The sequence below is a fragment of the Vanellus vanellus genome (assembly GCF_965231255.1).
Source record: "Vanellus vanellus genome assembly, chromosome: 11".
Classification (NCBI taxonomy): domain Eukaryota; kingdom Metazoa; phylum Chordata; class Aves; order Charadriiformes; family Charadriidae; genus Vanellus; species Vanellus vanellus.
The window spans coordinates 16,967,602-16,976,108 of NC_138916.1; positions in this window are offsets into that span (position 1 = coordinate 16,967,602).

Consider the following 8,507-nt stretch of genomic DNA (forward strand, 5'->3'; position numbering starts at 1 on the left):
ACCTCTGCCTCCCCTACTCTGAACTCATAGCCCTCCTCAGAGACCACCTCCTTAGGTGTCTCTTGCTGCAGGGTGTGAATAAGATGAACTTTATACACAGATGTCTGTGTAGTATCTCTGGCCAGGGTTATATGGACAATCAGCAATATAGTCCCTCTTAAGGCTTTAAAATCTCTGTCTTGCCAATGCTTTGTCTGTGAAGCTAATGGCTCTGATATTGGTACGCTCATGATATTGTGTTATTGGTTCTATATATTATTTTAACCTGCAGTTTGTGCTGAGAACTATTTCCCTTAACCACATGGCTGATTTTTATCTCCTCTTCGTTGTACAGAAATACACAGGTGATTGAAACTACCCCCGAGAAGCCTGGTGTGACATCCAAGAATATATTTTGAAAAGTTATCATCAGCATTTTCCTTGCATATTATTGTTCTGTAATTAAGTGATACATGCGGCTTGAAAATCCTTAATAAATTTTAGCATGATTTATGGGGATCATTTGTTTCAACTTTTTGTTAAATGGCAGTAGATTTGGAGCTTTTATTACAAATTGTTTTCATTTAGACTTTAACCATCCTCTAGCCTCTGGATAAAGCACTTCTTTGCTGCATGCCATTTTTTATCATTTAGGTGCTAGACCTAAAGCAAAAATAGAATGGAAGAACAGCCCCAGTGGAGAGAAGCAAACGAGTGAGGCAAAAGGGTGAGGAGGAGAACGGAGAGAGGAGTAAATGAAGAAGCAGATTGGGTGACTGATCCTCTAAGGAGCTAGCTGGGGAAATTGTGGTTGAGAACGGAGGTTTTAATCTCATATTGTACAAATCTTGGCATAGTTTGGTTCTTGGCTAGATTTGGAGCGCAAGTTTGTGTAACAGGGAGGTCAGTGACTGCTTCTGATGCCCACGACACATGGGCTCAGACCAACCCCAGCCACTCCACGGTATCTGTGTAGGTGCAGCTATCCTGAAATCAGGCTATCCACAGAAGAGGGCCACTAGCCTAGAGGACAAGAGCACAGCCTCAGGAGTCCTTTGTATCCACGTTTATAAAGCGCAGCCGAGGGCCAAGGTTGAAGACTGCTAAATATAATCTGAAGCGGTCCCGAGAGAATGAATTATCTTCAGTTTAACTCGAGTTTCTAGTTTTGCTTTCCCCAAATACTCAAGAGAGCTCCAGTGCATCCCGAAGATGTTCCCAAACCCCTAGAGCTTAATGAACTTTTGTTCAGGTCATTATTCGGTTAAAAAAGAACAAACAAACCAAGTTTCCAGAAGGTGCATTTTTTGTCGTTAGCACTTTTCTACCCATTACTCTCAGTTTTGGAGAAAAACCAAAACCACGTGGTTTGAGAAACCAATCAAACCACGTGAAAAGTGAACAATTGGGACTAACGAACCTGAAAATGATCAGTCCAAATTATTGAGTAAATATAGCACTTAAGAGTAATGAAGCTACTTACCCAGCACTGGGACTGGTTTCAGAGTTATTTGCCAACCAGACAGCAGTCTAAATTTGCAGCAAATGCTGGGCCTGATTCATCGCTGTGTTTTCTATCCCTCTGTGACTCTGGTGGCTGTATTGCAGAGTAATGAATCGAATTCATTGCTCAAGATGCGCAGTCCCTCTGCTCACACCAGCCCGTCACTTCCCGTTTGCAGAGGTCTGGCAGAACTAAGTTGGATGTTACGCAAAATTTAAGTTTTAGTTAGCTTTCAGTGGGTGCGAGAGGCAGTTGGTGGGACACAGGAACAAGAGCAGAACCACCACCCAGTAGCAACCAGTGTTTTGCCCTGACTTATGACAATTTTTCTGTTGTTTCCTGGATATGTCTATATTTTTCTCCCAGTCCTAGTTTTATCTGAGAAGCAGAACCGCGGCCACAAAGATTTCTTGGCCTCGCAAGGTTATCTCTGCTTTGTGTCCTTCTAGTGCTCCCCAGAGACATCTGCAGAAGAACATCCTCAGTTGAGGGTCTTAGGCTCACAGAAGTAACTCCAGAGCACGAGACCTCCAGAATTACCTGGCTCGCTCCATACCAACTTCTGATTTTCACTACGCAAATAAAAATGGAGTCTAAAACCGAATTGGATGTTTCTATGCTGATTTAACATTGGAGACTTCAAATTCAGCATCAGTCGAGATGATTATATTCTGTGCAGCCTGTTTAACCGTCCTTAATCCTAACAACAGTAGCTGGTAAACAATAATGATTTGCCTACGTGTGTGGCAGCGCCTGCAGCGGGAGGAAGGCTCAATGGCAGAGAGGAACAGCCCTACCTCCTGCGGGATCTTCAGTTCAGGTATGCGAAACACTGCAGCCAACAAGACGAACACGGCTCGCCTGAGAAGAGAGGGGGAGGGATGCCTAAGGGAGAGCTCCGCCGCGAGGAGAGTTCGACCCCCAAACTGCGTTCCCTTCTCTAGATGGGGAATGGCTCCTGTTCTTCATGAATCGGAAACCTCATTGCCAGCTACCTGCACATCGCATCCGGAGCCCTGCGGCTGGGATGCGGAAGGATTCATAAACATGTAGGCTGGACTTTTATTTTCTGATAACCTAGTTTAGTGTGACAAACAGCCCCGTGAAGAGGACACCCGCTGGCTCTCACTGTACACATTGCTTGGACAGCCTCCAGCTTTCCAGTGCCTGAGGTGTTGGCTTCCTTCCCAGCGCTCCCCTCTATCTGCAGCCCTCCAGCCAGTTTTCATCACTTCAGCCTCTTCCGAGGCAGTGACCCCGATGTACTTGTCACACGGTGTTCTCGAGATAGCCCTGACACTTAGCAATGTGCCTGAGTGCCAAGCATAATTTAGGAAGTTAGACGGTACTTCACTTTCTTTACCATCCTCCTTGCTGCTCTTTTCCTCCCTCTCTGCTGCTCCATCCAGGAAGGTCTTGGATGAGGTTGTAGGTTGCTCTCCACACACTACTCTAGCTCTACTACTATCTTACTATGTAATAACCAGCAGCCCAGTCAGATCCTCCAAGAGTGAGTTTACTCTTCTGTGAAATGGGGAGATCATTTGCTTATTTTGCTAGACAGCTCCAGGCTCGATGTCTCCAGTTGTTAAATCATGTTTAAAACACCTCAGAAGGGAGTTTCAATACCACTTGCACCAGATGCTGGCCTTTACCCGCTTCTCCATTACCACTCAGCTGACTTCCCACCAGCTTAACTGATTCCTTGCTTGTTGGAAATTGTGAAGGAATGGGAGGGAACGGTGTTATCTTTTATACAGAACCATAGCAGCTTGATTCAATGTAAATAATCCTGGCACTCCAAAGTCCCAAACTTTCCCAGGTGATGGAACAAGTGTTTGTGGGAATATCAAATATATCTGCTGAGCCCTGCATCACTCAAATGAGGTGGTCAGAACTTAGCTTGGGATGGCAGGGGTATCTTCGAAGAGGCCTCAAGCCATCTCAGAGTGCAAAAAGTTATTACAGCAGGGTAGAACTTACCGAACTGTTTTATTTTACCAGCAGCAACAGCAGGAGGTACTGAGTGGGCAGATAGGTACATTTTCCAAGGTGCAGAATTTATCATTTTGCTTGGGTACTGTGGGCAAAGCCTGGTAGGCATTTGCACCTGCAGGAATAGTGCTCTCCATTAATGCATATGGGCACAGGTGACACTGATACCTCTATGTATTAATACATGTGACACCCTCATTGCTGCATCCAAGAGCTAATGCTGTTGTGCATCTCACACCCACATTTCCATATGAGGCAGACTTTTATCTAATCACTTTCTGATTATGCCTGAAAATTCAGCTATTGCATTCTCTGAATCACTGCAGTCCAGTTCTTATACAGAAATCATCAGCCTATGGAAATACTCTCTTTTTTACCAGCAGACGAAGCCATATGCTCACCCAGAGGCAATTACTCTTCCAATACAAGTTCTATAATAACCTTAAACAGTACAGAATGGCATAATTGTTTGCTTTAATAAATACTTCAGAGCACTTTAGCTGCACTGTAAAATGGCTTCACAAAATCCCGTTTCAGCTACTCCCAGTCTGTTTGCAATGACCCCCGTCTTTCTGGCCATTTTTTCTTTTCTTGGAATTTTGCTGTGACATCCAAACGGGGACGTTTTGAATCACAAATGTGAGGAGTTAAGAATTCTCTTCTCTTTTAAACGATTTTTTATCATGTGTTGGAGCCAAGTATCTATCAGACTGAAATCAATAACAGCTCCCAGAACTAAGAGAAAATGCCCCAGACTTAATACGCTTCATGCACAGCCACTGCAGCTGCATGCCTAAAAGGAAGCTAATAGAGTGACTCATTCTACAGGTTACCGATGTTTGAAATAAGCCTGTTGCTAAAATGGTTAGGAACACTGTAATTCCTAGCATTACAACCAAAGCAGGACTCCTGCTTCTTTGCCTTTACAGATACATCAGAGCATCAACTCTCTCTCTGCTCTCAATTCTTAATCTCTGAGCACCCGCGTGTGCTAAAATAGATACAACCAAACAATCTCCTTCTTTCTTTCTTCATTCCTGTGGGAATGCATGTGAAAAGCTGTATGCTGAGTGACACGGAGAGATAGGCACTGGAGAGACATGTCCCTTTGCTGGGATTTCAGCATCCCGTTGCCTGTTCATGCCGGGCTGGAGGCAAAGGTCATTGACCCTCCACTCTTTTCTATTATTTTTTGTTTGCTAATATTTCAAGTACGTCCAAGGCTCCACTTCCCTCCCTTCTCCCCTGCATGTTGTGAAGCAGCCAGTGAGTTGGGAAGGATGTTCTGGCTGACAAGAGCTGTTATTTAAAATAAAATTATCCATTTGAGCACCAAAACTTCTTTGAAGACCACCTGAGTGATACCCACGACACTGAGCTTGGGTGTAAATGCAACCTTTGCTCTTTAGGACTATCTAGGTCAGGCACACGTGGTTCACAACCACTTTGTTCCCAGTCCTGCCAGGAAGAGTAGGGCACAGCAGGACTACTAGCTGCATATCAATCAGGGAGCACTAGAGAAGACAGCGGAAAGATATTTCTTCTCTCCCCCCCAGGTCCTGCGATGTGATCCATCCAGAATACAAAACACACCCTGTGTCCGGGAAACTGCAACCAAAAACCACCCGGAGACATAAATATCGTGGCTGCAGCACCTTCAACTAGTATGTAGATGGACAAAACAGCAACAGTATTACATGTAATTCAGGAACAATAAAGAAAATATACTACATGCTGGAAAGCACAGCGCTGCTCTCCATCTGCCTTATCACTGGATTCCAATGGTTGGGTGCCCACAGACCTTTTGCATTAAATCTTACATTGATTTTTATGACCAGTTATTACATGTAATGTCAGAGCACTCCAACTGCTCTGTCTCCTCCCTGGTGTGGTATGAAATAAAGTTCATGGCAGCGGTGTAATGGATGCTTCGGACCAACTCCAAAAGTGGGGGTTTATCAGGTAATTATTTGAGGGGAGTCAGAAAATGTGCTCTTTTATGTCTACATATAAAAACCGCATTAAGTTAGGAAAGAGCCAAAACATGTCATATCATGGGTTCCCAGTGCTTATTACTTCAGCCCCATTTCGCTTTCCTCCCTTTCCCTTCCAGAGCAGCATTTCTAGGCCTTTGCTTTGCTGGGAGGAGGCCAATTCCCGCGTCCCATCGCTCAGCCCAAGGAAAACAAGAGTAGTTGGATGCACTGGCGCTTCCCTTTCTGGAGCCCGTGTAGGTACGGAGCTGGATGCTGGCGGAGCCCAAGCCTTTTAGCAGCCGTCAGACCCAAAACCCGCACACTGCCCTTCATGAGCTGGAATGCAGCTTTCAAAACCGTAAGTGCTACGGCCGCCTTAGCGGGTATTCGGTAAAGACGTGTTAATACTGCCTGCACCGTGGGACCTTCCCCACAAGAAAGGCAGTTCTGGATGCTGGTTTCAAGGGGAACTGCCCCCTCACCAGGAAGGCTTAGCACCAGATGGATTTGCACGGGCCGGTACTGCACATTTGCACACTTCATTATTTTTTTTTTTTTTCCCTTAAAACGACTGCACCACTAAAAAAAAAAAAAAAAGTGGTGAAACGTTTGCTAAGGTGAGAGTAATGAGTTAAAAAGGAATGGAAAAAGTCCCCCAGGCTTCTACATGTCAGGTACCCTCTCTGGGTACATGTACCTCTCTAAATGTGCCCTCTCTGGGTTACAATGAGGTGGCTGGTGGTTCAGACTGGGAGGGGGATCAGCGTCACGTGATTGTTGTGGAGGGAACTGTGCCTTTTCTATACATCTCATTTATATCTATCTGAGAAGAGCTGGGCCCATTGTCTCAAAATTGCTTTGAGATGGGACAGGAGGAAGCAGGCTGTGGATACATGAGCTATTAGAGCTATTAGTGATGGTGATGTTAGACAGTATCGCCTGTCGGTCTGCTTTACAGTTATAAATGTGTATCATTTAAAATACAATAAGGGGCCAGATGCTCAGCTGGTGTCTGACATCTATCCACCAGGTTCCCACTGCTGCAGCTTTAGCATAAGTCACTGTCTTTCCAGGGAAGATAAATATTAAAAAAAAAAAAAAGTTGTTGGTGGTTTTGAGATCCAAGCTATGTTCGTGACAGCTGGATTCACCGGTCACATCCCTGTGGGATGGTATTTGATTGCGTGTACGTTGTCCTGAGATTGCAAATTGGGAGTGGAAAGGAGTTGCTTGCTGGAAGACGGAAAGTTAAAATGATTTTATTTTTAACACGTCAGGGACCGAGTAATCCCTTTTCTGCCAGCATGGACATCTTACTTCAGCAAGTGCCAGTTTAACATGGGTAAAGGGAGATGAAGAGCTCTATGAATCGCAGCCCTTGGGTTCACGTCACCTACGTGTCTGCATAATGCCTCTGGACCCGCTGCTGAGCATTATCTCTGGTTTCTAATCCTTTAATTTCAGAGTTCTTTTGTGCATATTATTGCTAAAAACTTTATGTAATTAATATCAATTATTTAGATTTGCAGTTTAATCAGTGACAGATACTTTTCAGCTCAAAAAGCAGCATTATTCCTGTTGCTATTATTATTAATTGCTAGTCTCGGTCACCCAAATAGATGATAACAGATACAAATGTAGATTCAGTTAATACCGGGACTATCCATGACGCAAACTGATAAAAGCTGGAAAATTCATGAGAATCACATTTTTATTCTTGTTACTCTGCCTGAATCTGTCCAGTCTGACAAATCTGCTCTCTGTGTACCTTCAATGTCCCTTTGTTGCCAGGTAGCCGGTGCATTTAATTGACTTTGCCGTTGAACCGCTCTGAATAAACATGCATTTAAATACTACATTTACTCACACAAACGATGCCATGCTCCCCCTCCTCCTCCTCCAGATCATTCTCAAACCTAGAGTACAACCCTCATAGCCTTTTAGTCTAAAACATGGCCAGCTGGGACTTCTGGACGTGAAGTGCAGTCACAGAATAGTCAATATGTGTCTATGCCCATCATGTTGGGAAACACAGCAACATTTTTCCCAGTGTATTTCAAAGCCGGGTGGGTACTACCCCGTGACCTAAGTGCTAAGGGAAAGATGTCACAGAAAAATGTGTGGTTTGCCAAGGAATGTGCCAGCTCATGCTGGCAGCTCCGGGAGTGGAGCTAATGTCTCTCAACCATAATCACAACCTCAGTTCTCAGACCCAAACCGCCCCACGTTTCACCAGCTCTGACTATTCGGTCACAGCCTTCCCCTCTTGCAATACATGATATCGGATCATTCAAAGTGCCGCCAAAAAATCAACCCTGGCAGATGTAACCACGTGCTTGAGATCGGGAAGCTGGAGGAGGGAAAGCCGGCGCCTGGAAGATGGAAGGGAGCATCTTGGACCACGCAGCTTGCCTTGGGTTAGCACGACTGCAGCGTGGGGAGGGGAGCTGTGCATTTGGCGCTGCCAGCAGATTTCCAAGGTACGAGTGCTGTCTGGGCTGCAGCTGGAGGCAGAATGAAAATGTCTTCCCGAGACAGGACTAGAGGAGCTAGAAATACTTATATTTTGGTAAACATTTAGGCCAAAAAGGCACAGGTAAGTATTGCAATAGCCTCACAAGCTATTGGCTCACGGCATGGCTTAATGCAAACCATTTAGGTGCCTGATTTCATGCCAGATGGGTTTGCCTTTTTCTTTTTTTTTTTTTTTTTTTTTTTTGGGGGGGGTGGGGTGGGTTTTTTTGTTACTTTCCACAAAGTTCAACCATTTACAACTATCCGATGTTACGAAATTCTAGCAGCAATTTCATGGAAAAATTCTGCAGTCCACATCCTCTGCAGCAGGGGCAGGAACGTAACCAGCTGGTGCGGGGACCAGCCTGCATCAGAAACAGCGTTTTCCCTATATCTCACCTACCATCTCTCAGACAAGTTAAAAGCAGCGAAAGAAACAGCATGAAGCACGCGGAATGTCACAGTGCTTACATTTCCAGACTGTGTAAGAAATTGTAATTATGGCATGGCTTAATTTACAAGCACTTGATTTTACAGCC